General features: G+C 47.6%; 1 protein-coding gene across 1 annotated transcript in view; it reads right to left on the bottom strand.

The window, feature by feature from the left end:
- Positions 1-22,650, bottom strand: part of PKNOX1 (PBX/knotted 1 homeobox 1) — a 591,440-nt gene extending 568,790 nt beyond the window's left edge. Inside the window, exon 1 of the mRNA XM_030203790.1 lies at positions 22,572-22,650. The gene's annotated coding sequence lies outside the window, so the exon portion shown is untranslated. The remainder of the gene's footprint in view (positions 1-22,571) is intronic.
- Between the last annotated feature and the right edge of the window lie 1,102 nt (positions 22,651-23,752).

Here is a 23,752-nt window from a genome sequence, read left to right as displayed (position 1 = left end):
TTGTAATGGTCTACTGAAAACTAAACTTTTAACTGCATCTTTTTCTCAACCTTGGCTGACTGTCCTTCCTGCAGCACTGTATGCTTTGCGAATTTCTCCGCTCAGAGTTTCCAAATTGACTCCTTTTGAACTATGTACTGGGCGATTACTGACACTTCCGCCACTATCTCAATTTCCTATACCTCCCTGTAAGCCTGATGAAATGTCTGTTTTTGTTCGTAATTTACAGGTTTCAACACAACAGATTACAACACTCCGACAATCATCTACTACTCCTACTGTCATTTCCCCTTTGACCTATCGATATCAGTCTGGAGACCTGGAGGTGTATTTTCAAAGTACTTAGACTTACAAAGTTCCATAGTAACCTATGAAACTTTATAAGTCTAAGTGCTTTGAAAATACACCTCCTGATGTACCGCAAGAATTTTACACACAAACTTTGGACAGCTGCTGTGTATTCCGGACCCTTTTGCCTTGTGGCTATTACTCCTACAGCAGCTTTACTTAGCTGGCCTTCACCTACTGTTTCTTCAGGGACCTAGTTCACTTTGAACTTTGTTACCATGTTTTATTTGCCTTTTATTCTTTTTGTTCTTTTCCCTCCTCGTGTCCTTTTTGCTCAGTTTCCGCCTTCCTATCCCTCCTTTTCTCTTATTACACTCAATGCTACCCTTAATAGCATTAAGGAGATGGGATGGCGGTAGAACTAGAGGACATGAAATGAGGTTGAAGGGGGGCAGACTCGAGAAAAATGTCACAAAGTATTTTTTCACGGAGAGAGTGGTGGATACTTGGAATGCCCTCCCGTGGGAGGTGGTGGAGATGAAAACGGTAACGGAATTCAAAAATGCGTGGGATAAACATAAAGGAATTCTGTTCAGAAGGAATGGATCCTCAGAAGCTTAGAGGAGATTGGGTGGCAGCACCGGTGGTGGGAGGCGGGGCTAGTGCTGGGCAGACTTCTACGGACTGTGCCCTGAAAATGGCAGATACAAATCAAGGTTAGGTATACACATAAAGTAGCACATATGAGTTGGGCAGACTGTGTAGACCGTACAGGTTTTTCTCTGCCGTCATCTACTATGTTACTATGTAATATGTCCGCCTCCTCAGTTGCTTGGTCTTCTAATGCCTGGTATTATATGGTGTCCTCTGCTGTGCAAGTTACTCTTGTGTAGTGTGTGTGCACTCTTTCTTTGCTCTTACCGCTCTTTCCTTTGTTCTTTCTGAACCTCTTTCCATCCACGAAGTTTATTGTTTACTGCACGCTGGCACTTGCCATCGCATGCCCCAATACTTCCAAGTGCAGGTTGCTCAATGGACCACGCACAATTGTGAATGTGATTGTGGTCCAAATCCTTATGATATTATTCTTTCTTCCATCCATCCTTTCTACTCCCTCGCTGTTTGTTTCTTTTCCCTGTACGCAGACTCTCGTTGGAGATTCCCACAATGTATCCTCTTGCTATGCACGCAATGGTTCTGCCGTAGTACTCACTAAATTAAAATCTACTATATTTTGTACTTCCCTTGGTTTTCTTTCCTCCTATCTGTCAAACTCCTCACATTTACTCTTGGTTTGATAGCCAACTAATTACACTTACTCTAACTGAACTTTTCCTTAGCTGCATTAATCACCCTCTGCCTAATGCTTCCTTACCCCTTACACCTGTTTTTGTGGCTGACCCTCTTCTTTCAACCCCTCTTCTGTATTTCGTTCTCCAGCTCAGGCCAACATTTGGGATCTCTACTGTCCTGTGCCCAGATTGTTCCTTTTAATTCTTCTTGTTTTCTCTTTCCTTTCACGGATATTTTCTGGCAGTGTTCTACTTATTTATACCAATATATTCCCCGTAATGCTTCAGGCCTTTGTGCGCCTATCCACTTTTTTTCCCCTGTCGCTACCTTTCCTCTTTCAGATTTTCCTTTTACCTCTAAGCAGACTAAGCGGTTCAACTATTTTATTTCTACTGATGTTCCTAATGAATTTCGCTTGTTTTCTACCGCTGAAATTGGTGCTACTTCTTTCTTTGCTTCTGGGGTTCAAGCTGTTGCAAATGCAAAGTGGATTCAGAAATTTCATTATAATATGCTAAAATTTATTAATTTATCTACTGAAGATCTCAATGCCATCTCTAAGGAATTAGCTGCAAACACTCAAATGACTTTACAGAACCAAACTGCCCTTGACTATCTACTGGCTAGTCAGGGAGGGGGGTCTGTGCTCTTTTTATTTCAACCTGTTGTACTTCATTCTTCTGATGAGGGCAATTTAAAATTATTGCTGAACTTTATAAGCTTGAGTATCATATGCAAACAGCAGCCAACCCAGTTGACTTTTCAGCTGATGCCTGGTTTTCAGGCCTATTTTCTTGGTGATCTTATTTGAGTGCTACTTTTAAAAGCCTAATTTTTGCTGCATTTGGTTTTCTCTGTATTGCTCTCTTATTTTGTTGTGGTTTCTCATGTATTGTATCATGTTTCAAAAGATATGCTACTAAGGTCCTAATTGTTAATGGTCCATCCATTCCCCCTGAAACGCTTCCTTTGGTTTACACCACTTCTTTGTAATGCCTCCCTCACCTAGCCACGATTTTTTCCTTCTCCTGTGTTTTTATATTGTTTTATTACCCAGCTCCTTTATTCCCTGGCACTTAGCATGTTACTCTCTGAAGAACCCAGTCCCTCACCTTCTTGGGTGGAAGGCCTGAGCTTTGGTCGGGAGTTTTTCTGTCTTTTTCTGGTGCTTTTTCTCTTTTTGAAGCAACTATCGAGTTGTTTAATTTGGCCACTGAAAATAAAAATAAAGGAAACCAAAAAGTGGGGAAGAACCTAAAACACTACAGGAAGGGAGAAAAAACCCAGAAGGGCAAAACAAATAGAAGCAGGATAAAAATCTCGCAGAGAAGAAACAAAAAATTACTCAAAACGTTTATCACACACCATATGCTGTGAGGAGCCGCGAACGTGTTCTTGCCTTATGGCGGATGAGAATAGACTGCTGGTCCCATGCTTTCACAGCGGGTGGGATGGCACTTATGCATGTGCAATGGGAATGCTTGAGTGTGGCTCTTAAAGTTATATACACTGTTAAAGCATTCTGCACCAGGCGACCTGGATGATGTCACTCACATATGAGTATTAAATAGCCTGCTTGTTCTCGGAGAATTTTCATTTCACATATTTGTATTAGGAACTTTTTCTTCCAATTCTTTTTTCAGTTATATTTTTTTATGTTTTTATTTATGAAATTTTATATATTATATCCAATAATCCAAATTGAACAAAAATAGAATTAAAACAAATAATCAAATATCAGTCCACAACAGAAGGACCATGATTAAAGTGAATCAATATAGGAAAACACAAAAAATTCATATCACAAAGACAACAGAATGAATATAAGCAAGTCGGTTAAGGGCCAACTACGGGAACTGCCAAAAGATTCAGCAAGCTTTCTCTATAATAAAAAAAATAAATCCTGAAGCTGGTTAGGGGCAAGGAGAAGATCTTCCGTTATACTGTGTTTCATATTTTTTCTCTGTAAATAATATGTTTTAATTATTATTAATATGTACTCCTTATAGCTTATCAGTAAATACTAAGAGGTTTTGAACTAAAAGTCAGCTAATATAAGACGTGTTTCCAGAGTTCAAAAACCATTACTTATAACAGTCTAAGTCCTACGCTAAACAGTAGGAGACAGCGTGATTACTGATTCCTACACAGGTACTCAGTTGAAATTTGTCTGAATTAAAGGGGACTTGACTTGAAGTTAAAAAACACTGCCCTAATGTACCTGAATTTAACTCACCTAGAGCTACTGTAGGAGTGACGGCTGGATCTGGCCTGCATCGGTGCCGGATCAGGACTGATGGGACTACCTCAAGACCTGTGCATATTTAATCAAGGACTTTGGTTTCTTTATACTACAATTCAAACCAGAGCTTTTATAGAACTTTTATATTCTCTTGCACTGTACTGTAACTACAAACTGTCAGCTTCTGTTTGCAATATACCAAAAATGCTGGAATAACTGTTTCAGACAGGATGCAGGGCAGTAGATAATCGCTTGTAACATTTAGTAGCCAAGGCTTGTACACAAAACCAGCCTGCACGTAGTCGCTACATGAATAAAAGATAATCTGGGAGTGTAGCCACCCCCACCCTGCATCTCTGAGCCTTAAGCTCTATTGAGCCTTATAAACTCTGTGAAAGAAGCATTGTGGGATTATGTGTGTGTGTGTGTGAACGGGGAAATAAGTTTCGTTTTCCCTGCCAGTATCATTTCAGTGTTATGACGTGTGTATGTACTGTAAGAACTACAAGAACTACAAATGTTTACTGCGCATGACAACTGTGATGTATAAGGGGCCTAATGCGCAGGCCCAGAGGGGAGGTATAAATGTAAGTGTCAGCTGGTTTCTGACACACAGTATTCTGAGACGGAACTCAGTGCTGTACATTGCTAGCAATAAAGCTGTCTTGCTGGAACCAGTTGCCTCTTGTCTCCTGATTTACTCAGCTGAGGGTCCTGTTACATCTGGTGAGCCAGCCAGGAGTACATAGAGGGAAACGGATTATATTCTTTCCCCTCCCCCACCGCAGTTGGGTCGGGTGATCGCCCCCCTCCCCCCGAGCGGGTGGTGAGTGGCCACCGCTGAGTTCAGCGTCCACCTCCGAGGGAGGGCGGATAGACGCCGGCTGGCTGGCGGCGGGGCTGTGTGGGTCCAGCAAGACACCTTTCTAGAACTCAGGAGGAGAGCGCGCCAGCAGGCCACGTCCGAAGACGGCGGACAGGCGAGTACACTCTGGGTAGTGACCGACCCAGTAAAGGGTCGAAGAGAGGCTTGATCTCCCTCTTAGCCAGTGTCTAGTACGGACTAGGTCCCGAAACCCACTAGGCTCTGCGAAGGAACCGAACAGGAGGGTTTCTTGTGGCGTGTGAAAGTTGAGTGAGTGGGCCTGCAGTTTCGGATCGGGTGACCGCATTCCGGTCAGGCTGACTGTTGACCCTTTTGTGTCCGGTGGAGCGAGACCCCTTACTCCTCCACCATCTTTTTCCCCCTCTGTCTGTCTGCTATCCTTTGGCACTCAGGTTAGGATGGGCGGGGGTGGATCTACTCCGTTAGATTTAATGACTGAACACTTTAGCGAAGTGTTCGACCAAGAACAATGCAGTAGAGCCGGGATGATACAGCGATGTCAATTTATGTGGCCCGGTTTAGGGAGGTTTGTCGACTGGCCACCGGAGGGCTCATTCGAATATGAGAAAGTGGCTGCAGTTATGGATGTTGTTATAGTTGAGGGAAACCCAGGCTGTCCCGAGGATATCCCATATGTGGAGGGGTGGCTTAACGTGGTCCGGAACCCCTCCGGCCTGGGCCCAGCATAATGTGGAAAAGGCCGCCCTTATGGTATTAGGCCAGAGAAAGGGTCATAAGACCAAGTTGAAAGCCCAGGCCATGGCCAAGACTTTTAAATCCTCGGTTACCCTGGCCGTCACGAAGGCCATAGGAAACACCCCTACCAGTGTAGCCACACCCAGCACCACTAATACCCTCCCAAGACCCTCGAAGGATAGCCGAGATAAGGCCCAGGGCTCCCTAAATACTGGAAAGGGTCAGAAGGCCCCTATACTCAGTACGGCAGAGGTCTACGAGGAGGACCCGGTGCCACCTCCCTACAGTCCCATATACCCCAACCTCGCGAATTTGGCCGAGGGCCAGAGTACCGCCGGGGCCTCCGCCCCAGGGTCGGACGCTGAAGGAACTTCTGAAACTGAACCCGCAGCCCCCGGAACTTCCAGGAAAAGTCAGAGGGTTACAAAACTGGTAACTCGATTTCCCCAGTCGAGCCCGATAAGTACCCTCCCTCCAAGCCAACGAGCGGATGTCGCCGACCTGTTTCCAATCCGACAATCAACGACGTACACTCCGACCCCGGAAGGCCAGCCCATTGAATCAACAGTCTACACCCACGTTCCTTTCTCCAGTGCTGACCTGTATAACTGGAAAGTGCATGGACCTTCCTACGAACAAAAGCCTGAGCAACTTGTAGAACTGGTGGAGGGCATAATATACAGCTACAACCCGACCTGGGGTGATCTCAGACAATTGAGTGCCCACATCCTGACCACTGAAGAACGCCGCCTGCTACAACAGAATATGGAGGAAGCAGTCAGAAGAGCCCACCCAGACGAAGCGCAGATAGAAGATCGCATAAGAAGGGAGGTGCCCACCGCACGCCCCGATTGGGATTACCGGACTGAGGACGGTCAGAACCGCAACCGCCAATATCAGCAGGCCTATCTAACGGCCTTGCAAAAGGGAAAACAGAAAATAACTAATATGGGAAAGATCCACAACGTTGTCCAGCAGAAACATGAGAGCCCAGGGGATTTCCTAGAACGCCTTATGGAAGCATTTAGAAGACACAGCCCAATAAATCCCGAGGATCCAAAGAATGTCCCCACAGTGGTTATGAGTTTCGTTAGCCAGTCAGCGCCAGACATCCGGAAAAAAATTCAGAAGACCGAAGGATTTGAGGGGATGAGCATAAGCCAACTGAAGGCTATAGCTGATCGTGTGTTCGGATACCGCGACCAGGAAGAGAAATCTGAGGCCCGAAAAGAGGCAAGTAGACGGATGCGTGAAAATGCGGATGTGCTGGCTGCTGTGCTGGAGGAGCGCTTGGGGTCAAGGCCACGCAGCAGGGGAAGGGGCAGAAGGGGTAGGGGAACGAGGTCCCCTATAGGACGGAGCCAGTGCGCCAACTGCCGACAAGAAGGGCATTGGTGGGCGGATTGCCCGGAGAAGCCACGAGACCAAAACCGAGAGGCGGTGGATGACGACCGCCCAAGAGGCCCCAGACAGGGGCAACGAGGCCGAGGCCGGGGACACATCGAACAACAGGAGTGGCAGATGGCCATCGATGCGGCCCAGGGCTACTCCGCATGAAGTGACCGGGAGGGCAGAGTCCCCACTGACCCTCTGGTGGAAATCCAGATGGGGACACAACAAATGAGGGCCCTATTAGATACAGGGGCCCAACGATCTGTCATCACCACTGCCATAGCCCCTCCCACGAAAGAAACCATACCGATTGTGGGAGCCTCAGGAAAGTCCCTCACAGCCCCGCTCCTCAAGGAACGACACATTCAAGTCGGAGGAACGATGGTGTCCCACCAGTTCATACATATCCCTGAGTGTCCAGTCCCCCTGATTGGCCGGGACCTACTGTGTAAGCTCCAAGCCATCTTAAAATTCAAGGCTACGGGAGAAGTAGAAGCCCAGTTCGAAGGCCGACCAGTAACACTTGTCTGCCCTGTCCGAGAAGAATGGAGACTACACGCCCCCCTGATCGCAGGCCCTGACGACTGCCGCTATTGCCAGGATACCCCTTTCGCACAGCAGAGGAGAACCCTCATGGCCGGAGTGCCCAGCGTGTGGGCAGAATTGAACCCCGGAGGATTGGCGGTTAACGCCATCCCCATCTGGGTCAAACTCAAACCAAATGCCCAGATTGTCAACCAAGGACAGTACCACATCCCCTATGCAGCCCGACACAGTATGCAAACGCACCTACAGAAACTCCTTCAACAAGGGGTCCTTAAACCGGCCAGATCTGCCTGGAACACCCCATTGTTGCCCGTCAAGAAGCCAGGGACATCAGAGTACAGACCAGTCCAGGACCTGAGGAAGGTCAACAACCAGGTGGCTGACATAGTGGCCCTTGTACCCAACCCGTACTCCATTCTAGCCCAAGTGCCAGCCCAAACCAAGTGGTACAGTGTCATTGATCTGAAGGACGCCTTCTTTTCCATCCCTCTTGCTGCTGATAGTCAACAGTTGTTTGCCTTCAAGTGGGAAGACTTACAAACCGGGAGCAAGCAGCAATTCACGTGGACCCGGCTCCCTCAGGGGTTCAAGAACTCACCCACTCTCTTCGGAGATCAACTTGCCCAAGACCTGAAGTCCTACCAGTGCGAGTATGGGCCTGTCGTCCAGTATGTAGACGACCTGCTGGTGGCCCAGGAAACGTACACGGAGTGTGCAGAAGCTACCCTCTACCTCTTGAAAACCCTGGAAGCCCAAGGGTACCGAGCCAGCCGAAAGAAAGCCCAGATATGTGAGATCGAAGTCGAGTATCTGGGATTTCGCCTTCGAGAAGGAACCCGAAGGCTCGGTACACCCCGTACCCAAGCTATCCGCAACCAACCCATTCCTGCAAATAAGAAAGAATTGCATGCGCTACTAGGAGCAGCTGGATATTGCCGGATCTGGATCATTAATTTCGCTGTTTTGACCCAGGACTTATACACCAAGCTGAAGGGACCTGAGCTCGAGGGCCAAACCCTCCAGTGGGAGAAACACGAACTGAAGGCTCTTGCGGACCTCAAAGAGGCCCTCGTGGCCCCGCCAGCGCTCGGATTGCCAGATATGACTAAACCGTTCCACTTGTTTGTCGACGAGAAGAGGGGTTTGGCACTTGGGGTCCTCACCCAAACAGTTGGCACCTGGCAACGACCCATAGCATACCTTTCCAAGGGCATGGACAACGTGGCACGAGGGTGGCCGGGGTGTCTCCGAAGCATTGCGGCCGCATGTCTGTTAATACACGAGGCCAACAAACTCACCTTTGGCCAGACGCTCCTCGTGACAACGCCCATTCCATTCCATCCGTGGCCTGCTCGAGAGCCATGGACCCCGATGGATGACTAACTCCCGACTAGTCAAGTACCAAGCTCTCCTATGCGAGAATCCGGAGGTGCGAATCTAGGACACCACCAACCTAAACCCTGCTACCCTTCTCCTGGCTCCGGAACCACCACTCCATGACTGTGAAGAGGTAATGGCCACTGTACATTCTAGTAGACCCGACCTTAAAGACCAGCCCTGGCAGGGGGGAATCACTTTGTTCACCGACGGAAGTAGCCAAGTGATCGAAGGAATTCGGAGAGCTGGCTATGCCGTCGTATCCGAGGATCATGTGATCGAAGCAATGGCCCTGCCACCCGGAACATCAGCCCAGAAAGCCGAATTGATCGCCCTCACCAGGGCCCTCCTATGGGCAGAAGGGAAAATTGTGAACATTTATACTGATTCCAAATATGCTTTCCTCACCCTCCAGGTATACGGGGCCTTGAACAAAGAAAGAAGATTCTTAACAGCCGAGGGAAAAGGACTCGCAAACGCCACTGAGATCTGCCAACTACTCGAGGCTGTATGGAAGCCAAAGAAGGTAGCTGTGATGCACTGCAGGGCTCATACAGGCCGGACGGACCCCATTGCCCGGGGAAATCAGCGGGCGGATGATGCAGCCAAAAAGGCGAGTCAACTCCCTCATTCCTCTGACCCCGTGCTTTTTGTCCATCTCCCCACAGAGGCCCCCATCTATGCCCCACAAGAAACCGAATGGGCCCGGCAGGAGGGCCTGGAATCGCTCAATGGGTGGTGGCTACTACAGGATGGCCGAATATGGATACCCGAAGCCCTGGCCTGGACAGTGGTCAGGGAAGCCCACAACCGCACCCACCTGGGCAGAGACGCCTTGGGACGCCTGCTCGAGAAGACCTACTACATCAACAAACTATCCCTCTGGACCAAGAATGCTTCCAGTAGGTGCACAACTTGTGCCCGGAACAACCCGCGGACAGGACCAGGTCCTGCTCCCTGTAACATCCTCCGAGGCACCAGCCCATTTCAAGTCTGTCAAGTTGACTTCACGCACATGCCCCCGGCCCGGGGCTACAAAGCTATCCTTGTGGCAGTGTGTACGTACACCGGATGGATTGAAGCCATACCCACCAGGACGGAGATGGCTAAAGAAGTTACTTCCTTACTTATTCACCACATCCTGCCGAGATATGGCCTCCCCAAACAGATCAACTCTGATAACGGGCCTGCATTTGCCAGTGAGGTGACCCAGCAACTCAGTACTAGATTGGGCCTCAATTGGAAGCTGCATTGCGCCTGGAGACCCCAGAGCAGTGGGGCAGTGGAGAGAGCCAACCGATCCCTGAAGAACCAGCTAGCTAAACTATGCCAAGAAGCCAAAGCCAAATGGCCCGACTTGCTCCCACTAGCATTGCTGCACCTTAGGTGCACGCCCAAAGCTACTTGTCTCACCCCTTATGAAATGATGTACCCCAGGCCACCACCTCTGCCTTCCTTTCCCGACTCCTTGCAGATACAGGGTGAGAGTTCCCTAGTAAAACAGCTGAAGGCCTTACGCGATGTAGTGCAGGACATCCAACAGTACACTGAGAGTGTAGGCCCCTTAGTCCTTACTAGCCCTACACACCAGTTTCGGGTGGGAGATGAAGTGTGGGTGAAAGAATGGGACAAGTCTGATTGCTTGAAGCCCAAGTGGAAGGGGCCCTTCCTTGTCCTCCTAACCACCCCAACCGCTGTTAAAATTGCAGGCAGTCCAGCTTGGATACACTGGACCAGACTGAAGCCGGCTGCAAAAACCGACAGCCCACCCGGGAGGTGGACAGCCCATAGCCACCCAGACGCTCCGCTACGGCTAACCCTGAAGAAGCGGTGAACTACTTCCATGCCTAGCCAACAGCTCAGCCCCTGGACATTCTGTGCTCTAGGCTCACTGTTTATCGGAGCAGTCATCCTCAGCCTCGTCCTCTTCTTGCTGCAGTAACTCGAATACCTCTTCTCCTAACCATAATGCTCGGCCTGCTCCTCGTTCTCAACTCCTGCCCAGTCCCGGTGGAGATCACTCCCCTTAGCTCGAATTGTTCCGAGTGTCTGCGGCTGGTGCGTCATCGAACGGCTGAAGGATATAACCTTACCACCATGCTCATCCACCAGTCCCTTCCCCCGGAGAAGGGCTGTAACCCCATCGCTTCCTGCGTTATCATCACACCGGATGGCCCTATGCAACTTCACCGGTGCCTCATGAAAAACCTCACTATCTGCCACAGCCCAGTCAAGCCAAGGTATTACAATGTCACCCTTAGTGTGGGGTTGCCCCAGTACGTCATGTCTATGGGAGTCCAGGGAGACGGCATCTTGTATTACGTAAACTCTACCCTCGTTCTTGCAGGAGGTGCTCAAACCGTGGCCACCCTCATCTTTGATGTCTGTGTTGCTATGGACAAACACCCCTTGTCCCACAAGTGTGGAAGTAAAGCTTGGCGCAAGGCCTATGCAAATGATCACAAGTATGTTTGTCCCCCTTACTCTAGATGGAAGATATGGTTCTCCTTGGTCTTGGCTACCCTGTGCAGCGGACACCCGGACCTCAGGATGGGAAAGCGTGTGCGCTTATACGGGGGGCGGATACCCCGGGTGTACTGGTCTGGGTGAATTTCGCAGAGGTCCCGGCAACACTGTCCTCTTGGACTGGCCTATCAGAGAACATGGGGTCCCCTGGAGAGAAACCTGGGCGCTCGGCATCGATGGGGCCGGAATGGATCCGCTTACTTACATCACCATACGCCAGAGCCTCGATGCTAAGCCTCCCACGCATTACCAGACTACGATCGTGGGATTCCAGGAAGTTTATGATGAGATTGCCCGCGCTGAGCACGTGGCTACCCAGTTCCCTGTTTCACCCGAATCCCGGAACATGTTCCTGAACCTAGCCGAGAACATAGCCCTCTCCCTCGGGATTACTAACTGTTTTGTCTGTGGCGGCACGGATATGGGGGAGCAGTGGCCGTGGGAAGCTAAGGAGATTACCCAGCACATGTGGGATGCCCTAAATTTCACCAACATCACCTTTCCTCACCGACCCCGTCCATATGAGTGGGCGCTGAGAACGAATATCATTGGTACTCTGTGTGCCAGTCGGGCTCCCAGTAAACGATACTCAGTCCCAGTTGGCGACTCTGCCTGCACGGGAGTGACCCTATACAACGGCAGCTCAATCACCTGGTGGCACACAGATAACCAGTCTATGCCGACACCCTTATGGACTGTACCTACTCTGAACAACACATGGACACGTGGGGGTAACACCTCCATTCGGTGGATAGCCCCAGAAGGGTACTATTATATATGCGGTCGCAGGGTCTACGAACAGCTCCCTGCCCGCTGGTTTGGTACCTGCCTTCTGGGCACAGTACGACCCAGCTTCTTCCTCCTACCCCTTCAGGTGGGTGAAACGTTAGGCACCCTCTCTATGTCGAACAGGGGTATCGGAGTCGGAGGAAGCGGGTTGCACGAGGAACCAAAGTCCAGATAGGCGATTGGAAGGACACCGAATGGCCGCCGGAACGCATCGTCCATTACTACGGGCCAGCCACCTGGGCTGAAGATGGAACATATGGATACCGTACCCCCATCTATATGCTGAACCGTATCATTCGTTTGCAAGCAGTGCTCGAAATGCTCACGAATGACTCTGCAATGGCACTCAACATCTTGGCTAAACAAAACACTAAACTGATTACTGCAGTTTACCAGAACCGCCTAGCTCTTGATTACCTGCTGGCACAAGAGGGGGGGGTTTGCGGGAAGTTCAACCTCAGTAACTGCTGCCTGCAGATAGACGATCAAAGTCAGGTCATCAAAGAGATCACCGACCGTATGGTCAAGTTGGCCCATGTCCCTGTACAAACTTGGAACAGCGCTTGGGACTGGACGTCCTCCCTTACCGACTGGTTGCCCAGTTTAGGAGGACTAAAGGGCATCCTTGTCATGGTGGGCCTCTTCTTTTTGTCTTGTTTACTAATTCCCTTATCTCTTCCCTTCATTTTCAGATGTCTTTGCTCCACCATGGAGACCACTGCTGACCGCCGTGCTGCTGCTCATATCATGGCCCTACAGATCTACTCCCCCATCTCGGTAACCGACTTGGATGAGGCAGATATCTATTCCTCTGAGGAGACCTAAGGACCAACTCCCTTGTCACAGCAAAAGTCCGGCTACAAAGGGGGGGGGCTCCCCTAGGGACCCTCCATCTCAACCCTGGCGAAGCAACCAACAGCTGCGCAAGGGCCTAGGGTCCTCTTCTTGCCTCCTCATGCTAACTCTCCTTGTCTCTCTTCTTTTTCAGTACTCTTGAAGTTGATACTTTCCACCGCAGCGGATTTCAAGTATCAAAAGGGGGGAATTGTAGGAGTGACGGCTGGATCTGGCCTGCATCGGTGCCGGATCAGGACTGATGGGACTACCTCAAGACCTGTGCATATTTAATCAGGGACTTTGGTTTCTTTATACTACAGTTCAAACCAGAGCTTTTATAGAACTTTTATATTCTCTTGCACTGTACTGTAACTACAAACTGTCAGCTTCTGTTTGCAATATACCAAAAATGTTATTCCAGACAGGATGCAGGGCAGTAGATAATCGCTTGTAACATTTAGTACCAAGGCTTGTACACAAAACCAGCCTGCACGTAGTCGCTACATGAATAAAAGATAATCTGGGAGTGTAGCCACCCCCACCCTGCATCTCTGAGCCTTAAGCTCTATTGAGCCTTATAAACTCTGTGAAAGAAGCATTGTGGGATTATGTGTGTGTGTGTGTGTGAACGGGGAAATAAGTTTCGTTTTCCCTGCCAGTATCATTTCAGTGTTATGACGTGTGTATGTACTGTAAGAACTACAAGAACTACAAATGTTTACTGCGCATGACAACTGTGATGTATAAGGGGCCTAATGCGCAGGCCCAGAGGGGAGGTATAAATGTAAGTGTCAGCTGGTTTCTGACACACAGTATTCTGAGACGGAACTCAGTGCTGTACATTGCTAGCAATAAAGCTGTCTTGCTGGAACCAGTTGCCTCTTGTCTCCTGATTTACTCAGCTGAGGGTCCTGTTACACTACTACTGAAAAACTGAAGTTACTCACCTATAGCAGCTGTTCTCCAAGGGCACATTTTCTCACAAATGGGTGACGTCATCCAATGGATCCCGGTGCAGAGGACTTCCCAGCAACAGTTCTAGATACATTTGGAAGATTGCACCACACCACACATGTGCACCTTTCTGCCTGCTGAGTGGGGTCAGTCTATTATAAAGCTAATAGAATACAACTCCTATGGGAGGTGAGCGAGTATGTGAGAATGTGAGTACTGCTGTACTCAGAAAATACCTACTACAGGTTAGTAACTTTGCTTCCTCTGAGGACAAGTAGGACATAATTTCTCCCATATGGGAATCCCTAGCTACCAAGCTGTCCAAAACAAATAAAGGGGGAATACACAAGGCCTGCAACAGGTGGAGGCCAAGAATAGATTTTTTTTTTTGAACAGCCTGGAACAGAAAATAAATGGGTCTCGAAGGGGTGGAGTTGGATGCTAGACTCCAAAAAGATTCTGAAGGGCCAACTGACCAATCCTACTGCTGCATCAGGAGTCTTGCTCTAAGTAGTAGTAAGATGTGAATGTGTGGCCTGTTAACCATGTTGCAGCTATGTAAATCTCCTCTATGGAAGCTAATCTCAAATGAACTACTGACACAACCAAGGCTCTGACATTATGAGCTATGACCCTCCAGAGTCATCCTGGCCTGGGCATAAGTAAAGGAGATGTAGTCTGCTAGCCAATTGGATAGGATACATTTACCGATGGATGTCCCCATCCTATTAGGGTCAAAATAAACAAAAATCTGGGTAGACTTTCTATGGGCTTTAGTCCACTCCAGATAGAAGGCCAAGGCTCTCTTGCAGTCCAAAGTGTGCAATGTGCTTTCAACAGGATAACCATGGGATTTAGGGAAGAATACTGGCAGAACAACAGACTGGTTATGATGGAATTCTGACACAATCTTAGGAAGCAATTTAGGATGCATTTGAAGAACTACTCTGTTGTGATGAAATCTTGTGTAAAGTGGACAGGCTACTAGAGCCTTAAGTTCACTGACCCTGATGGCTGAAGTAACCACCATCAAGAATAAAATATTGCAGGGTCAAAAACATCAGGTGACAGTATCAAGTGGCTCAAATGGAGCTTCCAACAGCTGTGAAAGAACAACAAAAATTGAGATCCCATGACCCTGTGGAAGTTTTGGTTGGGGGCCTGAGCAACAACAAACCTCTCATGAATCAAAAAATAAAGGCTGTACAGAAATGGGCTTACATTCCACATGCTGACAGTAAGCTCCAATTGCACTGAGGTGAACCCTAACAGAGTTGGTCTTGAGGCCAGACTCTGCTGAATACAGAAAGTAATGAATTGATTTGCACTTTTCTGACCACTAACAAGTCAGTTATGACCCATGAACTGCATAGCTAAAACAGGCTCAAACTTAGAATTCCTATCTTTCTGTGCTTTCAGCTGAGAGCTAAGAATTCGAGGTCATACCAGCAAGGAGTGCTCTTCCCCTCCCCTGACAGAAATGGTGCCACCGACTCTAACTCAGCAAGGACACAAAGAATATGTAAACAGTTTGAGAGAGAGAAGATGTGTGGAGGTCGATAGACAAAACGATGATAAAGTCCTGGGTCTTGGGAAGATTCCTGTAGCAGAGTGGCGACTATAATCTCCTGTGAAAGAAACCTTGGATTTCTGTTTTTTTATAAACATTTAGATATTGTGTTCTGTATTCCATAACATTCAGATAGTATTTTTCCATTTTGTGTAAACAATAAAGTAAGACAGAAATCAGCTGAAATAAAACAGAAAATAGCTGAAATTGCAAGGTTGTATGATTTGGGAGGGAATTTCCATTGTGCAAAATAGTATATAAGTGGCTACTGTGTGGTATTTAGACAGAGGCTGAGATGATCAACTGAGTAACTCTTTACCACCGTGGTATCTCTCCCTAATTTGGTAAGTAATAAAGACTTTCCACTTCAAAGGAAGATAGTCTCTGTCTTCTCTGTTTCCTCTGTCCACTGTATCTTGGGGTGGGTGTAAGGAGGCAGAAACCCTATTTGCCTCACAGGTCCAAATGGTAAGTAGAAAGGAAAGTAGAAGGAATTCCCATATAATATAGCCGTTCCCTGAGACCAGGTAGTTATCAGCCTTTGTGGATACCAGGACAGCGAGGAGCTAGGCTCTCCAGGTCAACCTGTCTGAGCAGTGAGAAAAGCCAGAAAAGCAGGCAGTGCAGCCACTTGTGAACAGAATGGTTGAACATCCCTTCTACAGCCTGATCTGTTGCTGAATGGCTCTGAAATGTCATCTGACTTTCCAGTTATTACTGTTCTGTTTCTTTAGCACAGAGAGCTGCTTAACCTCAGCACTGGGTGGGCAAGCTGCTGATTTTATTTTTCCCCCTGAAAAACCAGAGGTCATACTGCATAAGGTCATCGTTAACAGTGTCCGGTTATTCACCAAGCAGTGTCTGCCCACCCGAGCTCTATGCATTATATTCCATTTTGTCCTAAAATCTGTCTGTCTTTCTCCAAACCCCAGCCCTCTTTTGTACATTCCGTCTGTGTAGGAGGGGTTATCCTGTACTCTTCCTGGATTTGGGCTTCAGCTGAATCATCTTCACATTAGACTACTGGTTTTTACAGCTTCATGTGCCCTCCTACAATATAAGCTATGTCTTTCTCCTGACTTTTAACAACACAGTGGTCTAAGTCTTTCTCCTTTTAACACCACACACTTTCCTAATATTGCAGTGTATTGGTATAGTCTTTCATTAGCTTCTGTGGAGTCATGTTGAATGATGATGGCATGGAGTTCTATCTCATGGCCATTTGGGGTATCTGTGAAATTGAGCAGTTGTCGAGAGCCTAGTTTTTAGTAAGTAGGCCAAAAATCTAACATTATTGGCATTATGTAAGCCACATTGAGCCTGCAAATAGGTGGGGAAAATGTGGGATACAAATGTAACAAATAAATAATTAGACCAGTCGCAGCAGAAGTGAGGGTGTGAATTGGAATGGTTAGTGAATTTTTTTTTTTTTTATGCCCTGTACCTCTGGAGAAATATAAACTGCATATAGATGTCAGAGAAGGGCTACCCTGTATTTGTTCACACCGGAGCTTGCAAAGGCCTCTCCGGTACTATAGCCACATTGAGCCTACAAATAGGTGGGAAAATGTAACAAATAAATAAATCAATCAAGGGGGGGGGGGGCCTTGGACTCCACTATAAACAGTATTCAAGCAGTTTTTCTGAGGACAGGAAAAAGGATCTAGGGCCCTGCCCTCACACCAAATAGCAAACCTTCTCCATTTAAAATTATATATCATATCTGAGTGGGTTCTTCTCTGGAAACAAGCAGGGGACACTTATAATTGTTAAGAGGTTAGTAGCTGACGTTCTCCATCCAAGCTGTGAGGGTCAGCATCTGTAGTTTGAGAAGCAGAAGCAACCCTCATTCTGAGTGATGAGGGCAGAGAACACTCGTCTCCACAGATATCTGGAGACTAACTCCAGAAGTAGAGAGAACTATTGCCTTGGCCAGTAGGCAGCAATGAAGATCATAGTTCCTCTCTCTTACTTGAGTTTAGAGACTTGCACGGGAACGGGGTTTGCGGGAATCCCGCAGAACCCGCGGGATTCCCGCAGGGACGGAAGCAGTTCTGCGGGGATCCCGTGGGGATGGAAGCAGTTCCTGTGGGGTTCCCGTGGAAGTGTATGCTGCACTTGCGCCAGCCTCTCACCTACCGAGTACCAAGTTCTTTGAGTGCTGTCTCCTCCTCCTCCTTACTTTAACAGCACAGTTGTGGAAAGCCTCCATTAAGGCGGTGGTAGAGATACAAATGGTGACAAAATTAAAAAAGGCATGGGATGAACACAGAGGATCTCTATTTAGAAAATGGAAATTATAAAAAACCTAAACTTAAATGGCTGCATGTGTGTGGATGTGTCGTGTGACACTTACATGGTGACTCTGGCTGTGATGAACTAGGGCCGATACCAGGAGACCTGTACGGTCTGTGTCTCATATATGGCAATCTGGTTTTGGATGGGCTGGAAAGGGTTTAGACAACAACTTTAGTGGCTGGAACATGAGGACAGTTCTGGACAGACTTTTACGGTCTGTGTCCCGCAAATGAGAAGATGAATAGGCTGGAGTGGGCTTTGAGGGCAACTCCAGCAATTGGAACATAAGGATAGGGCCAGGCAGACTTCTATGGTCTATGTCCCAGAAATGCCACAGAAAGACCATAATCATGTATATAATATCACAGTCATTGTTGATTTAATCATGAATTGATAAGGATTGTGACTAATGGGCAGACTGGATGGACCGATTCGGTTTTTATCTGCTGTTATTTACTATTACTATTAATCCTCTCTGCTTCCGGGCTGATGCGCAGACCTCAGCTCTGACATAAGCATGAGCATCAGATGTCACCTGACCTACTGGCGCAAGCATGTGCTGATCTCTTAGCACACAGTGCCAGTGAATCAGAGAAGCCTTATATGTGCGCACCAGAGTGTTCCAACTTCCATTCCTTCCTTGCCTGCAGTGCTGCGGCTCAAATAAGTACATAAGTAATGCCACACTGGGAAAAGACCAAGGGTCCATCGAGCCCAGCATCCTGTCCACGAGAGCAGCCAATCCAGGTCAAGGGAAACTGGCAAGCTTCCCAAACGTACAAGCATTCTATACATGTTATTCCTGGAATTGTGGATTTTTCCCGTCCATTTAGTAGTGGTTTATGGACTTGTCCTTTAGCAAACTCAGAGACTGAGAGAGCTGACAGGAATGTTTTTTAATGTACCATTAAATTCTTGTGGGTGAGGACAGGTTAAATTCTTGCGGGGACGGGTAAGATTCTACGTGGGGATGGGCGGGGTTGGGTTAGATTCCCCACGAGAACGGGCGGGGATGGGTTAGATTCCCTACTGGGATGAATGGGGACGGGTTGGATTTCTGTCCCCGTGCAACTCTCTACTTGAGTTTTAGCAAAGTTTTTGCTATTAGAGGTATGTGAAGATACACATACAGAAGACCTGTCCCCCAATAAAATAAGACAGCATACAAGACTAGTTTGCTAAGTATGAAGCCCATCTACATGAGGGTACCATGGATTTGGAATGGAAGTCAGTGTGTCAAATTGGATCAAACTGTCCACAAAAGAGACTCCTGCAGTGCAGAAGTGACATATATAACATCTGCTAGGTTTCCTGTGGTCTGTGACCATTGGAAAGCTAGGGTCTACTGGACTGATCTCAAATGGAGTCATAGGCGCCCCGTATAAGAGGCTTGGGGAGGCTTGCCCAGCTGTGACCTTCGCGGCGGCCCTGCCTGCCTCCCTCTCCAAACGTACTCCGAGACTCCCGACCACGAAATCTTCTGCTGCCACCGCTTCTATTGAGCAGCGCAGCGGCAGCCAGGAACAACACCTACGCTCATCCGCTGCCGGAGCCAGCATAGCATAAGAAGAAAAAGAAGCGGGGGGCCGCAGCAGCGTTCAGACATGTGCTGTCGGCTCTGCCGGTCTCTGCCCCGTGACGTCAATTTCCCGTTCCACGAGCAGAGGACTGGCAGAGCCGACAGCGCATGTCTGAATGCTGCTGCGGCCCCCCCCCCCCCCCGCTTCTTTTTCTTCTTCTGTCAGCGCTGCTGTAAAGAGGCCCGGACCGGAGGGAGAGAAGAGAACGTGTGGAAATGGTAGGAGGACAGAGAAGGAGAGCAGGGGAGAACCAGGGAACATGAACAAGAGCAGTGGACAGCCAGAAAGCGATAGGGAAAGAAAGAGGGGACATGGAAAAAAGCAGGGGATAACCAGAAAGAGGAGCCATGGAAAAGAGCAGGGGAGAGCCAGAGACATGGAAAAAAAGCAGGGGAGAGCCAGAAAGAGATGGGGAGAGAAAGAGGGGCCATGGAAAAGAGCAGGGGAGAGCCAGGGACATGGAAAAAAGCAGGGGAGAACCAGAAAGAGATGGGGAGAGAAAGAGGGGCCATGGAAAAGAGCAGGGGAGAGCCATGGACATGGAAAAATGCAGGGGAGAGCCAGAAAGAGATGGGGAGAGAAAGAGGGGCCATGGAAAAGAGCAGGGGGGAGCCAGGGACATGGAAAAAAGCAGGGGAGAGCCAGAAAGAGATGGGGAGAGAAAGAGGGGCCATGGAAAAGAGCAGGGGAGAGCCAGGGAAAAAAGCAGGGGAGAGCCAGAAAGAGATGGGGAGAGAAAGAGGGGCCATGGAAAAGAACAGGGGAGAGCCAGGAACATGGAAAAGAGCAGGGGAGAGCCAGAGAGAGATGGGGAGAGAAAGAGGGGACATGGGCAGGAGAGAGAGAGAGAAGCTGCTGGGGAGAAACTGGGGGAGACCCTAGCTGTCAGACTGAGAAATGCTGGCTGGATGAAAGGAGGGAGAAAGAGGAAAAATGCTGGAAGGAGGGAAGAAACTGGTAGGGAGGGAAAGAGGAAAGACACTGGAAGGATGGGGTGAGAGAGGACATGCTGAATGGAAAAGGGTCAAGAGAGAGAACTGTCTAGAAGGAAGGGGAGATAGAGGAAGACAATGGACGGAAGGATTGGGAGAGGATAATGGGTGGAAGGATGGAGAGAGAAAGAGGAATGACACTGGATGGAATGGTAGGAGAGAAGGAGGGAAAGTGCTGGACATGGATGGAGGGAATTGAACTATATGCACATGGATGGAGGGAGTGAGGAGAAATGCTGGATATGGATGGAGGGGAAACTGTTGAATTTAAGAGCTGGATCTGGATACTGAAGGATAGGGACAGGGCTACAGATGGTAGACAGGATGCATAAGGACACAGGAGGATGGTGGACATGGTGAGAGAAAAAATATCAAATGGAAAGAAGACACTGCATAAAACAGAAGACACTGGGACCAAAGCGAATAGAAAAACCAAATGATCAGACAACAAAGGTAGAAAAAAGTATTTTATTCAGAATTTATTAATTAGAATATGTCAGCTTTTGGAAATGTGCATCTGTGATATTTTGCATCTAAGTTTCAATTTTTCTAGTATTGCTGCATGCTGAGTCTGACTTCTTGAGGTAACTTTCCAGTTCAGTATTTTGCCTTCATATCTGTTGTGTCATGTGTTTTTCATGCGTGATCAAGGTGCAGTATCCTGCTAGCGTGTAGCATTTGCAGCCCTTTTTGTCTTGTTTTTTTTTACGAGGTAGTGTATTGGTGTTTTAGAGCCTGGTATAATTACAGTTCTGCCTTTCCACGCATAAGGTTGTGCTCGTCCTGTCCTTGGAATTAGTGCTGTTATGGTTTGGTAAGGTTATGAGTGTGTTTTTGCACAAGTTTGTGTATAGTGTTTTGCAGTAGAGAGATTGTATATTGGGCTTACTGAGGTGGCACCAAATCATCAGAAAGGGTTTTAGAGCCTAAATCATGAAACACTACCTCTTGAAGGATCTACATATAGCCGTTCATAAAAGGAGCTCATTGTGAACACTTTCCACCCTAAAAGGTTTTGTGGCTCTACATGAGAATTGTGATATTATGATCCCGTGTTTCATATTGTTGACGGTCTGCATTTTCCGTATGGGTGGTATATTGGTGTATTAGGTCTGCCCAGTGTAATATTTATGGTACAGTAAGGTTCTGAGTGTGTTTTTGCACAAATTTGTGCATAGTGTTTTGCAGTTGAGCAATTGTGGATAGTACATGCTTTGAGCAACCACTTTATTCTTTGACATATGATACATATTTAATATCTAAATTTAATAAAAGTTATTGTGACTTATTTTTACTTATTTTTTTTCTGTGTTGTCAGACAATTATGAATAGTTGCTGGGAAGTTCTCCCTACCAGGCTTCATCGGACATCATCACCCACAAGTTACAAATGATGTCCTGCTTGTCCTCAGAGAAAGGTGTGTGCTAGTAATAAAGGGTGTCCTTAATAATAGTAATTTAATGGCTTTTCATACTAGTATAAAGTTAAGATTTCAGTTTTAAATTCAGGAACTTATTACGACTTCACTTTTTCAATACATAGCAAATATTTCAATAAATGCTGCCACATACTTAGTGATGTTAACATTTCATGCTAAACTACACAGATCACTACAACGTCTTAAATTAAATGAGGCTGTAGAGTCCATCTGTATTTTGCTGTGAGGAAGGGACTACAGTATAAATGCTCCTTTAGACATCTATCGTATTTAAATTATAACATTTCTTGCATACTTAAAAGACAACGCACAACTCAGTGCTGGAATCCAATCTGATTCTGCCTGGCTATAAAGAAAACATCACGTATAAATAATCCTAACTCCTTTTTACCCTCACGCACTAATCCTAACACCGTGACCGGGCCTCTGGCCCCACCCTCAAAAGCTACTAATTTAGAGTCAGTCCGTGATGATCCCCTGCTATATTGATAGTCAGCCAACAGCTGCTCTGCACCTCCCTACCAAATCCAACCCCTCCTCTCCAACAATGATTTGTATACGCTCCCCTCTACTGCTGCGCGCGCCACCGCTCCCTCCCCCCTCGAAACGTGCGGTTTCCCCTCCCCCACCGCGCGCACCTTCTGTCTTCACAGAACGAACGGTTAATGACTCTGGAGGCTTTTCCAGAAATTTCCAACAGAAATGCAAATAAAGTAAAAAAAAAACGATATTTGAGTCTATAAGAAGCCTGTTAGCAAAGACGTAAACGGCCTACACTGCTTTCCGTCTCTATAACACCTTGACAATATTTTGGCTACTGTTTTGACTGATAGGGTACGAAAAAGAAGATTTTGAGTGACAGCTTACCTGAATGCCAATCTTCGTCACGCTGACAAGCGGCTGCAGCAATCGGGACCCGCAGTGGCGCGCCGCGTCAAGGCGTACAGCTGGCGATTCACGCTCCTCCTCAATATTCATCAAGAGGCGGGCTACTAAGTTTCCCCATAAAAAAACACGATATGAATATTCATAATGTGGGAGGGTTGGTTTAACTTGCGCATGCGTACATTTATTACAGTACTGGGCTGCGGGCGGCTGCCGCTGCGCTGCCTGTTAGAACGAAGTTTAATATATATATCTATCTGTACATGATGAAAGTATCAGTGTTGTCACAGTATGGTGTGGATATACAGAAACCTGCTATGACGCAGTGATTTTTGAATACAGCGGTAAACTCGAACAAGGGAAAACATATGGAATAGTGTGGCTCGTACTATTTTTTTACTGGGCGCCTAAGAGGTGTGCTGTGTTTTCAGCTATATGCATAGGAACCCCCACCCAACACACCAATTCTCCCCAGCGGGCGGGGCAATGGCTGCGCACAAGACATAGAAGAGTATCGATATCGAGCCCGGCTATCCTGCGAGGGGAGCGGCGCGCAGAGGCCGATTTTCTGGCCCTGTTCTCCGTGTACAGCCTCGACCTCTCGTGGTTCCCTCCTTTACGTGGTGGTGATGGCGTCTGTTGTCTGCAGAGCCCGAGAAGGGGAAGGGAACCATGACAGGAGCTAAGGCATAGAAACATGTGAAAATAAATGTTGGATCTGGCCACTGGAAAAACAGAAAGACCGAAGGATTAAAAGGAGAGGGAGGGGACTAAAAATACTGACAGGATTCATGGTGTTGGAATTACTACTACTATTTATCATTTCTATATCGCTACTAGACATACGCAGCGCTGTACACTTGAACATGAAGAGACAGTCCGTGCTCTACAGAGCTTGCAATCTAATTAGGACAGATAAACGGGACAACCGAGATAAGGGAATATTAAAGTGAGGATGATAAGGGTTCTGAACAAGTGAATAAGGGTAAAAGCAGCATCAAAAAGGTGGGCTTTTAGCTTAGATTTGAAGATGGCCAGGGATGGAGCTTGAGTACTTCCCCCTTCTCCTCCACTGCTAACTCCAGACTTCGTTCCTTTTATTTGCAGCACCTTATGCCTGGAACCGTCTTCCTGAACCCATCGCTCCATCTCTACCTGTTTTT

The sequence above is a fragment of the Microcaecilia unicolor genome, chromosome 5 (genome assembly GCF_901765095.1).
Source record: "Microcaecilia unicolor chromosome 5, aMicUni1.1, whole genome shotgun sequence".
Classification (NCBI taxonomy): domain Eukaryota; kingdom Metazoa; phylum Chordata; class Amphibia; order Gymnophiona; family Siphonopidae; genus Microcaecilia; species Microcaecilia unicolor.
This window is presented reverse-complemented; position numbering and strand designations above follow the sequence as displayed.